Below are 21,228 nucleotides of genomic sequence, written 5' to 3'. Positions count from 1 at the left end.
TTGGGAGGCAGAAGCAGGCAAACCTCTGAGTTTGAGGCCAGATTGGTCTACAAAGTGAGTCCAGGACACAGAGAAACAACAACAACAACAAAAAGACATGTGTCACCACCCTTTGTCTCCTCTCTGTCTCTCACATTCTCCCTCCCACTCTTCTTTCTTTCCTTTGTTCCTTCTTTCTCCTTTTTGATGTGCGTGAGACAGAGTCTCTCTCTCTTTCTCCTTTTTTAGTTTTTTTAGTTTTTTTTTTTCCCGAGACAGGGTTTCTCTGTGTAATCTGTCCTGAACTCGGTTTGTAGACCAGGCTGGCCTTGAACTCCCATAAATCCACCTGCCTCTGCTGGGATTAAAGGTGGGCACCACCACATGCATGCCTGGTGCCTGGGTGGGAAACAAGCTCCAAAGCAGTGAGCTCTACTTCCAGAATTACTGAAATTTAGATAAAACCCCAATTCAGCCTAGAATTAGAACTGGCTGCCTTTTATCCCAGCCCTAAGGAGGTAGAGGCAGATGGATCTCTTTGAGTTAAAGGCCAGCAAGGTCTGCAAAGTGACTTCAAGACCAGCCAAGAGACAGAAAAACTCTGTCTGGAAAAAAACAAAACAAAACATAAAAACAAACTCTGTGAGTTTGAAACCAGCCTGCTCTACCAAGCAAGTCCAGAACAGTGAAGGCTACACGGAGAAACCTTGTCTTGACAAACAAAACAAAACAACAATAACAAAACAAACAAAAACCAATCGCAATAAAACCCACCAAGCCAAAACTGGTTCTGTATAGTTTGCAATGGAATAGATTTATCCTCCTGGATTAGGGTAGGGTGGGGAGTGGCCTGAGGATGGAGACACTATAAATGGCCAAGTCCTGCAAGGAGGAGCTCACAGTCTCTGAGGATCCGGAGCATACGACCCATCCAGGAGCAAACCCCAGGGAGGGACACACGGATGCCCCGTGAGTAAAGCGCAGAGCCAGGCTTGGGGTGCAGACAGCTGTGGCTGTGACAAAGATGGGAGGTGTCCAACTTCTCCTGGGGCCCCAAGCTAGGTCCCATGGGGGCCACAGATTTCTTTCTCCCTACCCTGCATAACTTCTGGTAGTGTGCTGTCACACGCTGCTTCTTTTTCCTACTGAGTCTAGAGCCCATGGTGTGGCCTGTGTAAGGAGGAGTCCGTGGCTGAGCCGTGCTCCAGCCCTCTGCTCCATATTATAATTAATACCAGTATGTGTCTGTGAGAGTGGGATATGGAGTCTTCCCGGGGACCAGAAGAGGGTGAGGGGTCCCCGAGGCAGAAGTCGTGGGTGCTGAGAACCACACAGGACTCGTTGCTAAGAGCAGAACACGATCTATACTGGGGCCCTTGGAGCTTAATGTTGTGAATAGGCTCATGTGGGAGCTGGGGACAGAACTGAGGTCATCTGTAAGAGCAGCCAGGGCTCTTAGCCACAGAGCCATCTCTACAGTCCCATGAGATATTCAATGTACCCTTAAAAATATATTTAGCCAGGTGGTAGTGACACACGCCTTTAATCCCAGCACTTGAGAGGCAGAAGCAGGCAAATCTCTTGAGTTTGAGGCCAGATTGGTCTACAGAGAAACCCTGTCTCCGAACAACCAAAAGAGGAAAAAACAAAACCAAAACAAAACAACGACAACAAAAACCCATGTGTCACCATCACTTGTCTCCTCTTTCAGTCTCTCTCTCATCCCCCCGCCCTTTTGTTCTTTTTCTCTTTTTTGATGTGGGTGAGACAGAATCTCTCGGTCTCTCTCTCTGTCTCTGTCTCTGTCTCTGTCTTTCTGTCTTTGTCTCTGTCTTTCTGTCTTTGTCTCTGTCTCTCTGTCTCTCTGTCTCTGTCTCTGTCTCTCTCTCTCTCTCTGTTTCCCTCTCTCTCCCTTCTCTGTGTTTTTTGAGACAGCGTTTCTCTTTGTAATCTATCCTGGCCTCGCTTTGTAGACCAGGCTGAGTTTGAAGTGACATAAATCCGCCTGCCTCTGCCTCCAAGTGCTGGGATTAAAGGTGTGCCCCGCCACGCCCGGCTCGGGACAGAGTCTCTATGTAGCCCTGAGTGTCCTGGAACATCCTCTGTAGACCAGTCTGGCCTACACACACAAATATACATATGTACATACATATGTACACAGAAGCCTGCTTCTGCTTCCTGAGTGCTGGCATTAACCATGCGTGTCACACCGCCCTGCCAACTGACTAGAGGACTGTGTGAAACCAGATTGCAGATTCTGGAAATATATATTATCTGGGCACCTGTCCAGATAAGTGGATATGTGGATAAATACATATGTGCCTGCTTGTGTGTACATATGTATGTATGTATGTATGTATATTTGTGTGTGTTTTTTTTAAAATAGAGTCTCAGTTGGGCATGGTGGCGCACGCCTTTAATCCCAGCACTCGGGAGGCAAAGGCAGGTGGATCACTGTGAGTTCGAGGCACAGTGAGTCCAGGTCTACAAAGTGAGTCCAGGATAGTCAAGGCTACACAGAGAAACCCTGTCTCGAAAAACCAAGAGATAAAAATAAAAAAAAAAAGAGTCTCATGTGTGGCTGTCTGTCCTGGAACTCTGTATGTAGACCAATCCTGCTTGGAATACACAGAGATTCCTCTGCATCTGCCTCTCAAGTGCTGGGATTAGAAGTGAGCCCTGCAGGGCCTGGCTGTCAGGGTTACTTTAGAAACAGGGGAGCATGCAGCAGGCTGGCTTCAAACATTCAGTGTTGGTGAAGCTGGCCTCAAACTGGTTCTTTTACTTCCACCTGGACGATATTGGGATTCTAGGCTGACACCTCCGTGCCTTTTTCTTTTCTTTTTCTTTCTTCCTTTTTTTTTTTTTGTAACTTTGTTTTAACTCCTCTTGGGGCTCAGGTGAGTTGTAGTTTAGAGGCTCCTGATTTCGCTGTATGAAGTGACACCTGGAGTCCTAGGTATTGACTTCACCTTGAAAAACAGATTTTTTTTTTTGGCCTAAGAGTGGTTTTTCTGGGTTCACTGTGTTATGAACCTCTTAAATTCATTTTTTTACTTTCTTTCCTTTTTTCTCTTTCTTTTTCCCCCTGAGGCATGGTCTCTGTTTGTTGCCTTGGCTGTCCTGGAACTCAATTTCCTGAGATTAAAGTAGTGTGCTATCATAACACTCAAAATTTTTTTATTTATAAATTTATTCAAAAATTTTTAAATGTTCACAACTTAAAAAAAAAAGATTTCCTTTATTAAGTATACAGTGCTCTGCCTGCATGTACACATGCTGCCAGAAGAGGGCACCAGATCACTTTATTGATGGTTGTGAGCCACCTTGTAGTTGCTGGGAACTGAACCCAGGACCTCTGGAAGGGCAGCCAATGATCTTAACCTCTGAGCCATCTCTCCAGACCTAAACTCAGCATTTTAAATTTTTCTTTAATAATCCAACCCAACAAAAAGAAACTCATGTTTTGAGGAAATAGCATTTAAGGATAGAATGCTGCCTACTGTATTATTTATAAATAAACACCCTTTGTACAGATCAAAAACAAAAACAAAAACGAAGGAAAATGTTCTTGTCTCCTCCGTGAACAGGAAAGCCAGTGCGCGATGAAGGATTCTGGACCATAATCAGTCTTGAGCAACACTTGGCACTGCAAGATGCCTTCTACAGGACCATGTTCCCAAACCTCCAGGAAATCCAGCAACTGGCCTCAAGACTCCAGCTAAAGGACATGGTAGTGGAGGTTGGTGCCTGGGTGTGTCTCAGGGTAGTCAGCTAGCCCAGGGCCTCCTGTGGGCTTTGCTTTCTTCTAGTCATGTAAAGTTGTAAATTTAGCCTGGCGTGGTGGCACATGCCTTTAATTCCAGCACTCAGAAGGCAGAGGCAGGTGGATCGCTGTGAGTTCGAGGCCAGTCAGATCTACAGGCTCCACGACAGCCAAGGCTACACAGAGAGACCCTGTCTCAAAAAACCAAAAAAAAAAAAAAAACTGTACATTTTTCATGTGAACGTGTGCATGCTTTCTCTATCTGTGCACCATGTGCATGCCTGGTGCCCAGTGAGGCTAGAAGGGGCTGTCTTATCTCATGGAGGCCGAGGTACAGGTGTTGGATGCTGGGAATGGAACCTGGGTCCTCGGCAAGGTCAGCAAGTGCTCTTAACCACTAAGCCATCTCTCCAGTTCCACCCCCTTTGCATTTATGAGCGAGCACCTCCCAGATCTAAGGCTAGCCTTTTATTTATTTGTTTTTTGAGGTAGGGATTCTCTGTGCAGCCTTGGCTGTCCTGGAACTCACTCTGTAGGCTAGGCTGGCCTGGAACCCACAGAAATGTGCCTGCCACTGCCTCACAATGGCTGGGATTAAAAGCATGTGCCAACGTCGCCCGGCTCTAAGGCCTGGCTTGATCTCAGGGTCTTCCTGCTGTCACCTCCCAAAGTGCTGCGTTACAGGCATATGCCCATATTTCACTGTCAATACTGCATTGATATGACTGTATTCCGGATGTAGGGTATCACTGTGCAGCCTTGGATGGCCTGGAACTTGCTATGTAGGTCAGGCTGGCTTGTGCCTTTGCCTCCTGAGTGATGGTAGCACAAGTGCCTGCACTTTTTAAAATCAAATAATTCCTGTTTGTTGACCGTGGCGTTGTCCAGGAATGGATGCTAGAGAGGAATGAGCTTTGTCTTTTCTTTTCTTTTTTTAAAGATGTGGTTATTTATTATGTATACAGTGCTCTGCCTGAATGTACAACCGCAGGCCAGAAGAGGGCGCCAGATCTCACTATAGATGGCTGTGAGCTACCATGTAGTTGCTGGGAATCGAACTCAGGACCTCTGGAGGAGCAGACAGTGCTCCCAACCTCTGACCCATTTCTCTAGCTCCTGAGTTGTTTATTTGCTTACCCACCAACTTTATTCAGATACACTGAGGCTCCCTAGAGGATTACACATACCAGCTGTGCAGTGTGAAGGCAAGCCTGACTTGAGGCCAACAGGGCTCAGTGGGAATCTTTGTTTCTCTCTCTCTCCCTTCCTCTTTCCTTCCTTCCTTCCCTTCTTTTTATTCTTTCTTGTTCTGTTCCCTGCACACTGTGTTTTTCTATCCCTGACGGCCTTGGAACTCACTCTGTAGACCAGTCTGGCCTTGAACTCAGGGATCTACCTGCCTCTGCCTCCTGAATCCAGGATTTAAAGGCATGCCCCACTATGGACTGGCTAGGGCCCTTTCTTAGAGGAGCTGGTTCCTGTCTTCTCCTGTGTTGTATTGATAAAACAAAGCACGTGGGAGTAGGTTGCTTTTTTATTTTTACTATTTATTTATTTATTTTCTATTGCTTCCTTTTATTTGGGACAGAGTCATATTTAGCCTAGGCTAGCCTCACACTTGCATAGCTGAGGATGGCCCTGAACTCCTGTCTCTTCTGCCTCTATTTCCCATGAACTGGGCTACTGGAGTAGGCCACCACACAGGGCTCAGAATATTGTCCTTGACAGTCCAGAGCCATCTTTTCTTACTGTCTTGTGATCTAGGGTGGGAGCACCCTGTCTGCTCCAGCCACTGACAGAGTCTCAAACCATCTACCTCAGGGACCAAGGACAGGGAGGCTGAAAGAGCATATTAAATATCTGTGAGAGATTAGTAACCTGCTTTCTCACCTGAGGATGGGACATTTCTCCTCTGGACTCATCACTTTATTATCCAGCTCTCTGGCTAAAGGTGATGGTGTTAGTTGATGGCCTTGACTTTCAAAAAGTCCTGGGTTCTATCCCTGGCACAGACTATATTGGCCCTGTCTCAAAAACGGAGTCAAATATAAATGTCTGGGGCTGGGGAGGTGGTTCAGTGGTTAAGGGCAATGACTGTTCCTGTGACGGCAAGAGTTCAATGCCAAGCACTGGCCTGGTGGCTCAGAGCCACCTGTATATCCAGCTAGAGGTGCCCTAATGTCCCCTTCTACTCTCTATAGGCACTGCAACCAGGTGTATACAAGCATAACCTAAAATAACAATGAAAAATATCTGTGTGACAGCATACATGTTATATATTAGCCCTTGGTAGGCAGAGGCAGGCACAACTTTGTGTTAGAGGCCAGCTTCGTCTACATAGTGAATTCCAGAACAGACAGGTTTACACAGAGAAACCCTGTCTCAAAAATCAAAAACAGGGAGGCAGAGGCAGGCAGATCACTGTGAGTTTGGGGCCAGCATGCTCTACAAAGTGAGTCCAGGACAGCCAAGGCCACACAGAGAGACTCTGTCTAGAAAAACCAAAAATAAGAAAAAAACACAAAACAAAACAAAAGCAAAAACAAAACCATATAAAAATTTATTATATATATTAAGTATATAAATTAAAGCTCCTTAAAAAGGATGAATCATTTCTTTTTCTTTCTTTTTTTTTGGGGGGGGTGGTTCTCACGACAGGGTTTCTCTGTGTAGCCTTGACTGTCCTGGACTCGCTTTGTAGACCAGGCTGGCCTCAAACTCACAACAATCCACCTGCCTCTGCCTCCCAAGTGCTAGGATTTAAAGGCATCCTCCACCACCGCCTAGCTTGATGAATCATTTCTTAAAAAGATGAAAACTATCCTTTCTCTCAGGAATGGTTTAAGTGTTATCAAGACCTAGTGATGACAAATATGACAGAAAATGAGAGGAGTTCATTTCTGAGAATATTCAAGGAGGCCACGCAAATGAGAGGAGCACCCTCCTCCCAGACCATGCCAATGATGGGTGCGTCATCCGACCACGCCATGACACCGATGACTGCATCACGCACCAGGCCATGCCAGTGATGGATGCATCATCCAACCAGGCCATGCCAGTGATGGATGCATCATCCAACCAGGCCATGCCAGTGATGGATGCATCATCCAACCAGACCATGCCACTGATGGAGTCATCATCCAAACAGTCCATGTCAGTGATGGAGACATCATGCAAACAGGCCAAGCTAATGAGAGGAACATCATCCAACCAGACTCTGCCAGTTATGGATGCATCATCCAGCTTGGCTGCACCAGAGAGAACAGCATCCTCCACCCAGCCTAAGACACAGAGAGGAACATTATTCAAAGAATGTTGACCACAGAGAAGAGCCTCATCCAAGCAGGCTAAGACAGGGAGAGGAGACCTACACAAGCTAGGGGAAGAGCCTGAGATCCCAGCACCTTTAGGAGAAGGTGCAGGAGAGGAAGAGGATGGACAGAATCCACAGAAGAGAAGAAAGCAAGTGCCTGGGACCTTGGATGGGAGGGAGAGTAACTGATAGTGGGATAATAGGTTAATTATCATGTTCAGCTTTGTGCTTAACTTTTAATGACTCATTGCCTCAATGTGTAATTATCTGGAGGATATTATTGGTTAACAATAAAGGAGGTTTTATTAAACATATGACTGAATATTCATTATTAATAGTAATAAAAAAGTGGTTAAACACGGTGCGTGATTTGAGAAGACTTGAGTGAAAGGCAGTCTCTTATCCAAAGAACCGAAGCTGAAAACCGAAATACGTCTGAATGAAAAACTGTCTCCCACACGTCTCTTTAAGAGAGACTCCTCTTCTCACCCAGACAAAGGCAGCTTCCTGTGGGCACATGGGAGATAAAGGGAAAGGACTTAACACACCCAGGTTGGCTGCTGCTTCTGGCTTGACTCTCACAGATCAATGGTGGCTCCAGAGGCGGCATGGTTAGAAAACAGGAACTGGGAGGCAAGGAATCTTCTAGATGGAGGTGGGGAATGGAATTAGCCATCTAAATGAAGAAACAGGGACTGCTATGGTCTCTCTCCAAGGTGCCATGGCACAGGACACTTGGACTTTCTCTGGCTTTGTTTTGGTTGCTGTCATGGACCAGGTTGCAGTGTGGGTAATGGTGATCATGGTTTTCCATGCTTTCTCTACAGAAGATCAGGGAGAGAGGGGAGAAAGCCAAGGGATGGAGCACTAAGGCACAGGCAGGCAAAATGGAGGAAGGAACAAAACTCTTCCTGATAGAGAATGGAAACTTGACAGCAGCTGCATCTCAGGGCTCTCTGGATACAAGATGCCTGTCAGCTGTTTCTGGAGAGGGCCCAGCTAAATGCTGTAACAACCACTAAATTCAAAAAAGGATGCACAGGGCTGCTATGTCACATTATGAGATGGGACAACTGGCCCCAAACTTAGACTTTTCTTTTGTTTCCCATTACTATAGGTAGAGTTTATTAAAATACAAATTTCCAAGACAAAATGTAAATCTACATGCTTATATTTAGATGTGTACATGTATATAGTAACCCTAAATAAAGCATTTGCAAGCAATGTTAACATCCTGGTGACATGTTTCCAAAGACTTAATTGCTTCCCCCCCCCATCCCCCAGAAAGGGTCTCTCTGTGTAGCCTTGGCTGTCCTAGACTCGCTCTGTAGACCAGGCTGGCCTCGAACTCACAGCGATCCGCCTGCCTCTGCCTCCCGACTGCTGGGATTAAAGGCGTGCACCACCCCGCCCAGCTATCAAAGACTTAACTGCTTTAAAGATCCATGTTATAAAGTCACTTAAGTAAAAGGCAAAAACGAAGAATTAATATGATCTTTGCAGTGTCAGTATTACTAAAAAAAAACTTTCTATCCCCTTTAGAATAAAACCATGCATTTGTTCATTCTAGAATGACATGTAAGAGGACAGTGCTGTCACTATAAAGGACTCACAAACCACGCTGTGTATCCCGTGAGGTCCATACACACTGAACATAAGCAGGAGCAATGGTCCCTGGTGCCTGTCTGTGTGGCCCGGGCTGTCCTGGACACGCCTTGTAGACCAGGCTGGCCTCGAACTCACAGGGATCCACCTGCCTCTGCCTCCCCAGTGCTGGGACTAAAGTTGTGTACCACCACTGCACATCTTTTTCAAGCTCTCTTAACTGTATCACAGATAGTCACCTGCTGTAGTGTGATTTAGGGAAAGAAAAAAAAAGTGGAATTGACACAGACATGTTAATAGGGTAACAAGGTTTCCCTAAACAAAACTTTATCCTCCACATAGAATCCAAATCTGCCAACCACCTGTGGCAGGTAATGGGTCTCAGCAACACCGTCATTAGCACACGTGGAAAGCTGAAACTCTGAAACATGTATTACCCTCAGCTGCAGAGTTTATCAAGGTTTTATTCTAAAATCCATGGGTTTGCAGGACATGATGGCACAGCCTTTAATCCCAGCCTTCTATTAATTTCTCCTCTGCTGAGGCTAAAGTGGAGAGTCTCCAGCATACTAGGCTGGGTATGCTATTGTGGAGATATAACCCCAGCCCCTCACAGGTCCCTATCACTGAGCCACAACCCCAACTCCTCACCGGGGAGTCTAGGAAGGGGCTCCCCACTGAGCCATGTCCCTTTCCCCTCACTGGGGGAGTCTAGGGAGGTGCTCTCCCACTGAGCCACGCCCCCAGGCTGTCAGTGTGGGATCTAGGAAAATCCTCTGCCCCTGAGCAGGGCCGTGAAGGCAGATCCTGAACTAGTGCAGCACTAAAGCAAGAAAGGCCATGTCCTGAGAAACGGCTTTTCCCCTCAAGGAAATACACCTTGTTACATAGATGGCTTATATATGCACTTGTGTACACACACACACACACACACACACACACACACATCTATAATAGGGTCTTAGGACCTCTTCTGGGATGTAGATATCCATGCAATTACAGCATTCATAAACATAAAATAAATATATACACATTCTTTTGTTAAGAGTCCCAGCACAACACACTAGGCTCTGCCATTGTCTCTAGACACTAAATAGAGGTGAGGCTGGGATTTAACAAAGACACATTGGGCAGCCTGAGCTCAAAGGTGGAAACCCACCCTCTTGGTATCAACATACTAGTTTTAAAGTTTTCAGTGTGTGTGTGAGTGTGTGTGCACTAAGTGTTTATATGATTCATCAGTTTAGCAAGGTGTATTTGCTTCAGGGGAAAAGCAGTTTCTCAGGAGATGGCCTTTCTTTCTTTAGTTCTGGGCTTGTTTGAGATCTACTTTCAAGGCTCTGCTGTTCCTCAAAGTCACAGTGACTTCAGGCTTAGGACAATGAATGGCGATTTGCAGGTCCCATTTGGAGGGCTGTGTAGTGAGACCCTGTTTCAGGAAGCCTAACACTTGTCAGGTGATGGTGGTGGAAGCCTTTAATGCCATCACTCAGGAGGAAGAGTCAGGGGGACCTCTGTGAGGCTGAGGCCAGCCTGGTCTACAGAGCCAATTCTAGGACATCCAGAAGTACACAGAGAGACCGTCTGCTTTAAAAATAAAAAAGCCCAAACAAACAAACAAAACCTGTTGTTTTGGGTAACATGTGTGTAGAGCCTGCAGCTCTGTAAGAAGACCCTGATTTGGATCCCAGCATCCACATGGTGGCTCACGGTTGCTTGTAATTTCAATCCCAGGGGATCCCGTGCCCTCTGTGGGCACCAGAACACAGGAAACACAGAGACTCAGACACACATAGAAAACAGCAGCTGTGGAGCTGTCAGAGACTGAGGTGAATCATCACGGGCTTCAGTTTTCCCAAGTAAAAAGTTCTCTTGGGCCCCTGTGGCTGTGCCCACTAGATTGCCTCCCCACCTCAGCAACCGCTGCCCTGTGTCCACAGGCTGTGGCGGAAGTGTTCTGAATTCCACCATCATTTCTGGTTTGGGATATTAGTTGCCATTGCCAGAATCTGTACCAAAGGGTCCTCCCATGGCTGTGTTCAAGGCTGCAGAGGCAGTCCCTGCATCTTCCTGTGCCTGTGGCTGAGTTCCTGGGAGACAGGACTGTGGGAAACCAGATTTCAGATTTGGGAAATATATATTATCTGGGCACCTGTCCATCTACTTGATATGTGGATAAATTTGTATGTATCTCTGTGTGGTCACATATGTATGTATGCTTGTGGTTTTTTTAAAATAGAGTCTCATGTGTGGCTGTCTGTCCTGGAATTCTGTATGTAGACCAATTCTGCTTGGAATACACAGAGATTCCTCTGCATCTGCCTCTCAAGTGCTGGCATTAGAAGTGAGTTCGAGGCCAGCCTGGTCTACATAGTGAATCCAGGACAGCCAGTGCTACACAGAGAGACCCTGTCTCAAAAAAACCAAAACCAACCAACCAAACAAAACAGGAAGTGAGCCCTGTGGGGCCTGGCTGTCAGGGTTACTTTAGAAACAGGGGAGCATGCAGCAGGCTGGCTTCAAACATTCAGTGTTGGTGACGCTGGCCTCAAACTGGTTCTTCTACCTCCACCTGCTCGATATTAGGATTCCAGGCCAACACCACTGTGCCTCCTTTGTAACTTTGTTTTAACTCTTGCTGGGGCTCAGGTGAGCTGTATTTTAGTGGCTCCCGATTTCCCTGTATGAAGTAACACCTGGATTCCTAGGTATTGTTTTCATGTTGAAAAACAGAACTTTTTGGCTAAGAGCTTTTTTTGTTGTTGTTGTTGTTGTTTTTGGTTGACCATGTCATGAGCCGCCTACATCCATTTTTTCTTTTCTTTCCTTTTTTCCCCCTTACTTTTCCCCCCATGAGGCATGGACTCCATTTGTAGCCTTGGCTGTCCTGGAACTCAATTTGTAGACCAGGTGGCATCCACCTCACAATGACCCAGGTGCCTCTGCCTCCTTGAGTACCGGGCTTAAAAGCATGCGCCACCACGCCTCCCGCTTGCTGGTTAGGATTTTTCTTCCCACCTCAGGGTCCTAGGTAAAGAAACAGGTATTTTGTACGGTGAGTACTGAAAAGGATTATCGCTCCTGCATTAGGGAGGGTTGGGGTTGGGGCCTGATGACTGAGATATCATTTTTTTAAAATTACAGGTCCTGCGTCGCTGACGGCACAGTCTTGGGGTTCCGAAGCAAAGGACTGACCCAGTCAGAGAGACGCGATGTCAGGTGAGTCAAGGGCAGGGGCCAGGCTTGGGTGCAGAAGGCTGCGGCTGGTCCAGCACGGGAAGTGTCCAAATTCTCTCGGGGTTCCACAGCGAGATCCCACGGGGCCACAGATTGCTTTCTCCCCATCTTTCCAATCTTGTGGTACTGTGTTGTCACTTTCTGTTTCTTTGGTTTCCTGTGTAAGGATTGCACCGCTGAGCCACGCTGCAGGCGGCTTTTCATTATTTGAACTAACCACCGGTATGTGTCTGTGGGTGGGGGATCTCGCGTGTTCCTGGAGACCAGATGAGGGTGCGGGATCCCTGCGTCAGAATCTTGGGTGCTGGGACCCAACTGAACTTCTTTGCAAGAACAAGGTGAGATCTATACTGGTGCTCTTAGAGCTAAGGTTGTGGACTGGCTCATGTGGGTGCTGGGAGAAGAATTGGGGTCCTCTGTAAGAGCAGCAAGGGCTCTAAACTGCAGAGTCATCTCTACAGTCCCATAAAATCATAAAAAAGCACATTTGTCCAGGTGGTAGCACATGCCTCTAATCCCAGCACTCCCAAGGCGACGGATGCAAATCTCTGTGTTTGAGGCCAGGCTGGTCTGCAGAGCTGGTTCCAGGACAGCCAGGGCTACAGAAAGAAACCCTATCCCAGCACACATGCACACGCACACGCACACGCACACGCACACACTTTTCCATCTCCTGCATTGCAATTTTAAGAACAGTTGTAATAGCTGTTGGCATCTATTAATTGTAGAAAATAATGAGTTTGATGTTTTTATACACATTGGATCATATTTTCTCCTTAATTAAAGTATTCAAGACACTGTCCACCTCTCTAATTGTTCTTCCATTTTTCTTTTTCTTTCTTTCTCTTTCCCTGTATTGATGTGGGGGAGACAGTTTCTGTGTAGCCCTGAGTGTCCTGGTACTTTTTTGTGGACCACACTAGCCGTTTCTTTCTGTCTTTCTTTCTTTCTGTCTTTCTGTCTTTCTTTCTTTCGACAGGGTTTTCTCTGTGTAGTCTTGGCTGATGTGGACACACTTTGTAGACCAGGCTGGCCTCAAACACACAGCGATCCGCCTTCCTCTGCCTCCTGAGTGCTGGGATTAAAGGCATGCTCCACCACACCTGTCTCTTCAAACTTGCATAGATTCACCTGCCTCTGCTTCCTGAGTGCTGAGGTTAACCTTTAAGTTACCACAATGCCTTGCTAATATTATTATTGTTAGTTTACCTGCCTCAGTGGAGAGGAATGTGGGCTTTGTGAGTCTGGCTTAATTAGCTGAACAGAATGGTCTCCAGGTCCACCCTGTTGCCTGCACACACCACAGTTTGCTCTGCCTTGTCACTGAATACAGCTTCCCAGTGTGTTAGACCTCAGTTTGTTCATCCCCTGACTCACTGATGGACATCTAGGCCGATTCCGCCTCTTGGCTGCTGTGAGTAAGGCCACAGTCAACATGTGTGCTCAGGTAACTGTCTGGCCTTCTGATTTCAGTGCCACAGTCAACATGTGTGCTCAGGTACCCACTGGCCTTCTGATTTCAGTGTTTCCAGATACATGCTGAGGGGTGGTACCCATGGATCAGATGATAATTCTAATTTTTCTTTCTGAGTAAATCCACAGTAGTGTCTGGAGTGGTCACATTCTTTTCTATGTTCACTGATAGTGTAAGTAGGAATAAATTTCCCGCTGATCCTCACCTGAATTTTCCTTTCTCAATCCTCCCTTCTTTCTTCCCTTCTTTCTTTTAGATTTTTGGCCGGGTGTGGTGGCACATATATTTAATTCTAGTGCTTGGGAGGCAGAGGCAGGAGGATTTGTATGAGTTCCGGGTCACCCAGAACTAGTGAGTAGACACATGACTCACAGTGGTCTGTCCTCCTCTGGCTCCAAAGCAAGGGCCTTAAAGGTGTCTCCTACCATCACAGGCTGGGCAAGCAGGGGTTTCTAAGGGTTTGGAATTAGGGTGAGACTTCTAGCTCTTTGTGGGAACCAGGCCCGACTGGGCTGCCTGCCTGTCTTGCTGTTTCATGTCCTGTTTCTAGCAGCTTCCATGTCTGTGGTTATGTTGGTTAGCTAGTCATGTTTACTGCTCTGAGAACGCACCCCTCTCCTCCTGTGGGCCACCACGTCTTGAGGGATTTCACCTGCGAGAGGCATTCCTGTTTTGCTGCCTATAAAAAGGCTCTTTGGACACTGAATAAAAGCTGCTGCTGTTGAGGCTGGAGAGATGGCTCAGCGGTTAAGAGTACCGTCTGCTCTTCCAGAGGTCCTGAGTTCAATTCCCAGCAACCACATGGTGGCTCAAAACCATCTATTGTGAGATCTGGTGCCCTCTTCTGGTGTGCAAGTGTACATGCAGGCAGAGCACTGTATATGTGATAAATAAATCTTTAAAAAAAAAGAAAGAAAGCTGCTGCTGCTGCTGCTCTCGGCATAAAGGACCCGCTGTTTTATTGTGTGTTAAATCCGCAGTCCCTTGCCCTTGATGGGCATTGAGGTGGGGCAGGTGCCACAGCTCTTGTAATCTAGCAAACAAACAAACACCCCCCACTCCCACCCCCAGCCCCAAGAAATCTAACCCTCAGGGTGTGCCCAGTTGCGTGGGTTTTGGTTAATTCTGGATGTAATCAAGTCAGCACATAACATTATCAGTACTTTTCTACATAAGAGTGTTTGCCTGCATCTCTGTCTGTGTACCATGTATGTGATGTGTCCAAGGACGTCAGAGAGGGCATCCGATCCTGTGCACAGAGTCATGCATGGTTCTGAGGCACTTGCAGGTGCTGGGAAGCAAACTGGGCTCCTCTGCAAGAGCAGCAAGTGGCTCAGTTGGTGGGGTGTTTGCTTCTCTCCAGCACCAAATTGTATTATTCTTAACTATGGTAACACTTGCCCCTGCCTCTTGCTTGCTGAGATTAAAGGAGTGTGGTATTGTAAAACTCACTGTTTTTTACTTTTTAAATTGTTTTTAATTTTTAAAAATGTTCACGACTTTTAAAAAGGATTTCTTAATTTCTTATGTATACAGTCCTCTGCCTGCAGGTCCACCTGCCAGCCAAAGAGGGCACCAGGTCACTTTATTGATGGTTGTGAGTCACCCTGTGGTTGCAGGGAATTGAACTCAGGACCTCTGGAAGAGCAGACAGTACTCTTAACCCCTGAGCCATCTTTTTCAGCCCTAAACTCAGCATTTAAATTTTTTTTTCTTTAAAATTGAACCAAACAGCCGGGCCTGGTGGCGCACGCTTTTAATCCCGGCACTCGGGAGGCAGAGGCAGGCAGATTGCTGTGAGTTCAAGGCCAGCCTGGTCTACAAAGCGAGTCCAGGACATCCAGGGCTACACAGAGATACCCTGTCTCGAAAAACAAAAAAAAAAAAAAAAATTGAACCAAACAAAAAGAAACTTATGTTTTTTTGGGAAATAACATTTAAGGATAGAATGCTGCCTACTGTATTGTTTATAAATAAAAAATCTTTGTATAGTTGAAAACACAAAAACAAAACCAAAAATGAATGAAAATGTTCTAGTCTTATTTATTTATTGGTTTTTCAAGGCAAGATTTCTCTGTGTAGCCCTTGCTAACCTGGAAATCGCTCTGTAAGAAAAAGCCAGCCTCCAACTCAAAGAGATCTGCCTGCCTCTGCCTCTGGTGTGCTGGGATTAAAGGTGTGAGCCAACACCTCCTGGACCTGAATATGTTTCATTGTCTCTGTCTCTGTCTCTCTCTGTGTCTGTCTGTGTCTGTCTGTCTGTCTCTCTCTCTCTCCTTCTCTCTTTCTCTCTCTCTCCTTCTCTCTCTCTCTCTCTCTCTCTCTCTCTCTCTCTCTCTCTCTCTCTGTGTGTGTGTGTGTGTGTGTCTGTTTGTCTGTTTATCTGAACACAGGTACACATGGAGGCCAGAGGCATCAGATCCTCTGAGGTTGGAGTTCTGAGCAGTTGTGAGCGTCTCCATGGGGTCCGCTCTGCAAGAGCAGTAGACACTCTCCACTGCTGGGCCATCTTTCCAGCCCCTTTAAAGGGTTATTTTATTGCCAAGTACGTGCTCATTGGCTTGTCTCTGTGTGGAGATGTGCATGTGAGCACAGGCATTTGAAGAGGCCACAGGTGCGGGATTCCATGGAGCTGGGGATATGGTGGCTGTCACTGCCCCAGTGTGGGAACTGCACTTGTGTGCCCTGGTAAAGCAGTGTGCACTTGGAACTGCCTGGCCATCTCGCCAGGCCTATTTTTTTTTTAAATCATGTGTCTTGTTTTTTTGATGTGATAATACTTTCTCTTTACTACTGTTTTAACTGAAAAAACTTCAACTGTGTGTGTGTGTATGTGTGTGTGTGTTGTGTGTGTGTGTGTGTGTGTGTGTGTGTGTGTGTGTGTGTGTGTGTGTAGAGCTGTGAGTGTCAGTCTTTGGCTTCTACCTGTGTGAGAAACGGTGTCTGGTTTGCTGCTGTGGACATCAGGATAGCCAGCCTGAGAGTTGTCAGTTCTTCGGCCTCCACCTCTCATGTCTAGAAGTGCTTGGGCCACACATGGATCCACACACTGTATCCGTGTTTATATAGGTTCTGAGGACCCTCCCACATTGTGACACTCCCCAGTTCCCTCTATTTTATTTAACAAAATTAATTGTATTTGGACATTTTAATGTGTGTTTGTGTGTGGGGGGGGCTGTATTCTGAGTGTCCCCGAGACCAGAAGAGGGTTAGGGGTCCCTGAGTCAGAAGTCATGGGTGCTGGGAACCACACAGGACTCGTTTCCAAGAGCAGAATATGATCTATACTGGGGCCCTTGGAGCTAAATGTTGTGAACAGGTTCATGTGGGAGCTGGGGACAGAACTGAGGTCATCTGTAAGAGCAGCCAGGGCTCTTAGCCACAGAGCCATCTCTACAGTCCCATGAGATATTCAATGTACCCTTAAAAATATATTTAGCCAGGTGGTGGCAGCACAAGCCTTTAATCCCAGCATTTGGGAGGCAGAAGCAGGCAAATCTCTTGAGTTCGAGGCCAGACTGGTGAATTAAGGCCACAGTCCAATTGGGTGTTCATGGAACCCTCTGGCATTCATATTTAGTTCTTTTGGATATATGCTGAAGGATGGGACAGCTGGATCATATGGAAATTCAAATTTCATGTCTTGAATTTCCATACTGGTTTCTTGAGTGGTCACACTAATTTACATTTCCTTTGATATTGTAAACATGAGGGTCCTTCCTCCAGTCCTCACAAGGCTGTGTTCTTCCTTCCTTCCTTCCTTCCTTCCTCCTTTCTTTCTTTCTTTCTTTCTTTCTTTCAGATTATTAATAGGGAGTGGTGGTTTATATTTTTAATTCTGGTGCTTGGATGCAGCGGAAGGAAGGTCTGTGTGAGTTCCAGGTCAGCTGGAACTACAGAGAGTGGTCACACAGAATTCCAACACATCTGTCTGCCTCTGGCTTCAGCATGAAGAGATTAAAGGTGTGGTCTACACCAGCTGACCAGGGCGGGTTTTCTTTTCTTTCTCTCTTTCTTTCATTCTGTCCTTCTTTCTTTCCATCTATCTTCTGAGAACTGGGTTTCTGTGTGCTGCCTTGTCTATACTGGAAGAGTTTCTTCGACCAGTCTGGCCTCCAATTCAAAGATATCCACCTACCTCTGCCTCCCCTAGTGCAGGAATTCAAGGTGTGTACTACCTCACCCTGCTCAATGTAGGGGTCCAAACTCAATGGAAGTGGATTTAGGGTGGCTTTTGTATTTCTAAGAGCATCTTTAATTGGAGCATTAAACAGCCACCAGCAAAATCCAAGAGAGTCCAGGCTCTTTTTCATGTGAGTGTGTGTGTGAGTGTGTGTGTGAGTGTGTGTGTGTGTGTGTGTGTGTAAGCATGCGTGTGTACACTAGGATGTTTTTCATTTGGCAAAGAACATGGGCCCACAAGAGGTCACTCCTCTGGTAATGGACAAACAACACCTATTCTCTGACAAGTCTGGTCCCAGGGGACACACACAACACACAGTCTCACAAGCCTGTTTCACATCCCAACCTTGGGATCAAACCAAAAACATGTTTGCATTCACTACAAGTCAGAGGTAAGGTATGACCAGTTTTCACAAGAACCCAGAGCAGCCCGTGCAAGAGCAAGTGAGTTCCGGAAGGTATTACAGTAGAGCTCTGGGTACGGTAGAGTTTGGTGTAGCTGAGTGCGGCGGCCATCAGAGGCAGGGTTCCCAAGCAGAGCAATATAGTGATAAGCAGAGAGAGGCCAGATTGAAGCCCTGAGCTAGCAGAGGCCTTTTGAGGCAGAACAGCTGACTGGAACCAGCCAGTGTTCAGAGAGAAGCAGAAAGGGTGAATTTATTCAGCAATAAGTCTCAGAGGCTGAAAACATTGTAGGTTTAGCTTAGCAAATGGAGGATGAAAGCTGCAGCCTTCAAGGTCAGGGTGTGCAGAAGGTGAGACTGTTTGGAGGCTCGAAGCTTCCAGCCTAGGCTTGGGGTAGTTATATGTAAACTCTCTGGGACCCGCCCAAGCCATGTGCTCCTAAAGCTTGTGTACAGCTCGCATCTCATGCCACAGCTCAGGAGAGAAAAAACAACTTTCCCAAGCCTGGTCCACAGAGCAAGCAGGGCTACACAGAGAACGCTGTCATACCAAAAAACAAACAAACAAACAAAAAACCCAAACCAAACAAAACCCAACAACATTAACAAATTTTAATGTAAAGTGGTGGCTACGGTTTAGCTTGGCATAGTAAACAATTTAAGAATGAAAGTGCTCTTGCCTCTTCCCTCCACAGGCCAGCTCCAACTCTGGAATTCTCTTTCATATTAAGTGATGAACAACTCAGAGCACTGGAACACGCCTTCCGCAGGAACATGGTTCCAGATAATGAGGAAATTCAGGAATTGGCATCAAGGCTCCAGCTTGAGTCACCATGGTGCAGGTTTGTGTATGGAGCGTCTTTCAGGGTCATCACTTAGTCCAGGGTTTCCTGTGGGCTTTGTTTTGTTCTTGTCACTTAATGTTATAAAATGATCCATGTGTGTGTGTGCATACCTCCTTCTGTGTATGTGCAGCAAACATGCTTGGTGCCTGAGGACGCTAGAGGAGGCTGTCGTGTCCCATGGAGGCAGAGTTGCATGTGCTGGGTGCTGGGAATGGAACCCGGGTTTTCTGTGAGAACAGCAAGTGCGCTTAACCACCAAGCCATCTCTCCAGTTCCACTGCCTTTTGCTTTCATGAGAGAACAGCTGACATATCCAAGGCTGCTCTTTTCTTTGTTTGGGACAGAGTTTCTGTGTGTAGCCTTGCTTGTCTGGGATTCACTCTGTAGACCAGGATGGCCTCAAATTGATAGTGTTACTTCTTCCTCTGGGATCTCGGTGTTTGGATGAATGGTGAGGGCTGTTGTTCCTTGCACTGTGTTTTCTTTAAACACGTCCTGTTACTGACAGAGGTATTGTTCAGGAATGGATTCTACAAAGGAATGGGTGGTTTATTTTCACAACCACTCACTTTTTGTTATAAACTAAGGCTCCCTAGAGGGTTATAAATACAAGATCTCCATTGTGATTGTAGTCCTGGCTCTAAGCTCACAGGGCTAAATGGCTTTTTTTCTTCCTTCCTTCTTGTCTTTTTTGTTCCTTTTTATGTTTTCTTTTGTTGAGACAGGTTTTCTCAGTGTATCTTTGACCGCCTTGGTCTACAGAGTGAATTCTATAACAGCCAGGGTAACACAGAGAAACCTTGGATCGAAACACAAAAACAAAACCATATATATCTTACTGTGCATATTAAATATATAAATTAAGCACCTTTAAAAATTTGAATGATTTCTAAAAAATATTCAATACTACTCTTTCTTTTCAGATGTGGTTTAATTATCATCAAGAGGAAGTGCTGTCCTGGAGAGGATGTGAAGAGTGTAATTTGTCTCTGGTAGCGTTCGCTGTGGTGACTGAAATGGGAGGAGCATCACACAACTAGGCTGTTCCAGTGAGGTCTGCATCATGCATCCAAGCCAGGCAAATGAGAAGAGCACCAACCAGCCAGCCCATGCCAGTGAGTGGTGATTCATCCAGCCAGGCCTTGCCAGAGACGGTTAGGATCACCCATCTTGGCCAGGCTATTGACACAATAACCAACCAACTAGACCATGCCAGTGACGGGTAAATCATCCAGCCAGGTCATGCCAGTGAGGGATGCAGCATCCAGCCAGGCCTTTCCTGTGACTGTTAGATCACCCAACCTGGTCACAGTATTGACACAAGCACCAACCAACCAGGTCTAGCAACCACCTGCGACTCTGCCTCCATGGGAAACGACAGCCTCCTGTAGCATCCTCAGGCACCAGGCATGTTTGCTGCACATACAGAAAAGGAGGTGTGCACACATACACATGGATCATTTTAAAACATTAAATGACAAGAACAAAAACAAAGCCCACAGGAAACTCTGGACTAGGTGATGACCCTGAGAGACGCTCCACACACAAACCTCCACCGTGGTGACATCAAGCTGGAGTTTTGAAGCCAGTTTCTGGATTTCATCTGGTCTGGATACATGTTTCTGAGGAAGGCATGTTGCAATGCTCTGGTTTGTTCACGACTATGACAGGGAATGTCCGATTTTGTTGTGGCTGTCCTGATGAGGGACCAGACAGGAGCACTTTCATTCTCAAATTGATTACTACACAGAACTAAACCATAGCCACCACTTTAATTATCCTCGAGAGTAAGTGCTGAATTTACCTTCCAGCAAGGCCATGCCAGTGACAGCTGAATCATCCATCCAGTCGATGCCAGAGATGGATGCATCGTCCAGCCAGGCCATGTAAGAGATGGATGCATCTTCCAGCCAGGCTGCACCAAATACAGTAGCTTCACCCAAGTAGGCTAAGAGATGTAGAGGAGGACTATGCAAGCAAGCGGAAGAGCGTGAGATCACAGCACCTGACACTCAAGGAGAAGGAGAAGCAAAGGAGGAGGAAGGACAGGGTCCAGCGAAGAGAATGAAGCCAGTGCCTGCTACCTGGCCTGGGAGGAAGAGCACCTGAGAGTGGGTAATAAGTTCATTATCACGGTCACCTTTGTGCTCAACTTTAAAGGCATCGTTGTCTCGATGTGGGATTATTTGGGGGGATATTACTGATTAACAAATAAAGGAGAATTTATTGAATATTGGACTGACTATTCATGGTAATAAAAAAGTGGCAAAATATGGGGATTGAATCTAAGTCTGAGAAGTCTTGTGTAAAAGGAAGGTTCTTAGTCAAAGTGCCCAAGCTTAAAACCAAAATACTTTTGAATAAAAAACTGTCTCCCACACGTCTCTTTAAGAGAGACTCCTCTTCTCACCCACAGACAAAGG

At 46.3% G+C, this 21,228-nt stretch overlaps 2 long non-coding RNA genes across 2 annotated transcripts; both read left to right on the top strand.

The window, feature by feature from the left end:
* Positions 1 to 877: 877 nt before the first annotated feature.
* On the top strand, positions 878 to 6,740 carry LOC311591465. The gene is made up of 3 exons (XR_014777110.1): positions 878 to 948; positions 3,570 to 3,721; positions 6,580 to 6,740. It is a non-coding gene; the product is annotated as an uncharacterized lncRNA (long non-coding RNA).
* Positions 6,741 to 11,665: 4,925 nt separating this feature from the next.
* Positions 11,666 to 20,564, top strand: LOC311591263. The gene is made up of 4 exons (XR_014777046.1): positions 11,666 to 11,718; positions 11,808 to 11,882; positions 18,656 to 18,802; positions 19,729 to 20,564. It is a non-coding gene; the product is annotated as an uncharacterized lncRNA (long non-coding RNA).
* Positions 20,565 to 21,228: the final 664 nt, after the last annotated feature.

Source organism: Acomys minous (assembly GCF_964271855.1).
Source record: "Acomys minous genome assembly, chromosome: 20".
Lineage (NCBI taxonomy): Eukaryota > Metazoa > Chordata > Mammalia > Rodentia > Muridae > Acomys > Acomys minous.
The sequence above is the reverse complement of the archived record's forward strand: the minus strand, read 5'-3'. Positions and strand labels throughout refer to the sequence as shown.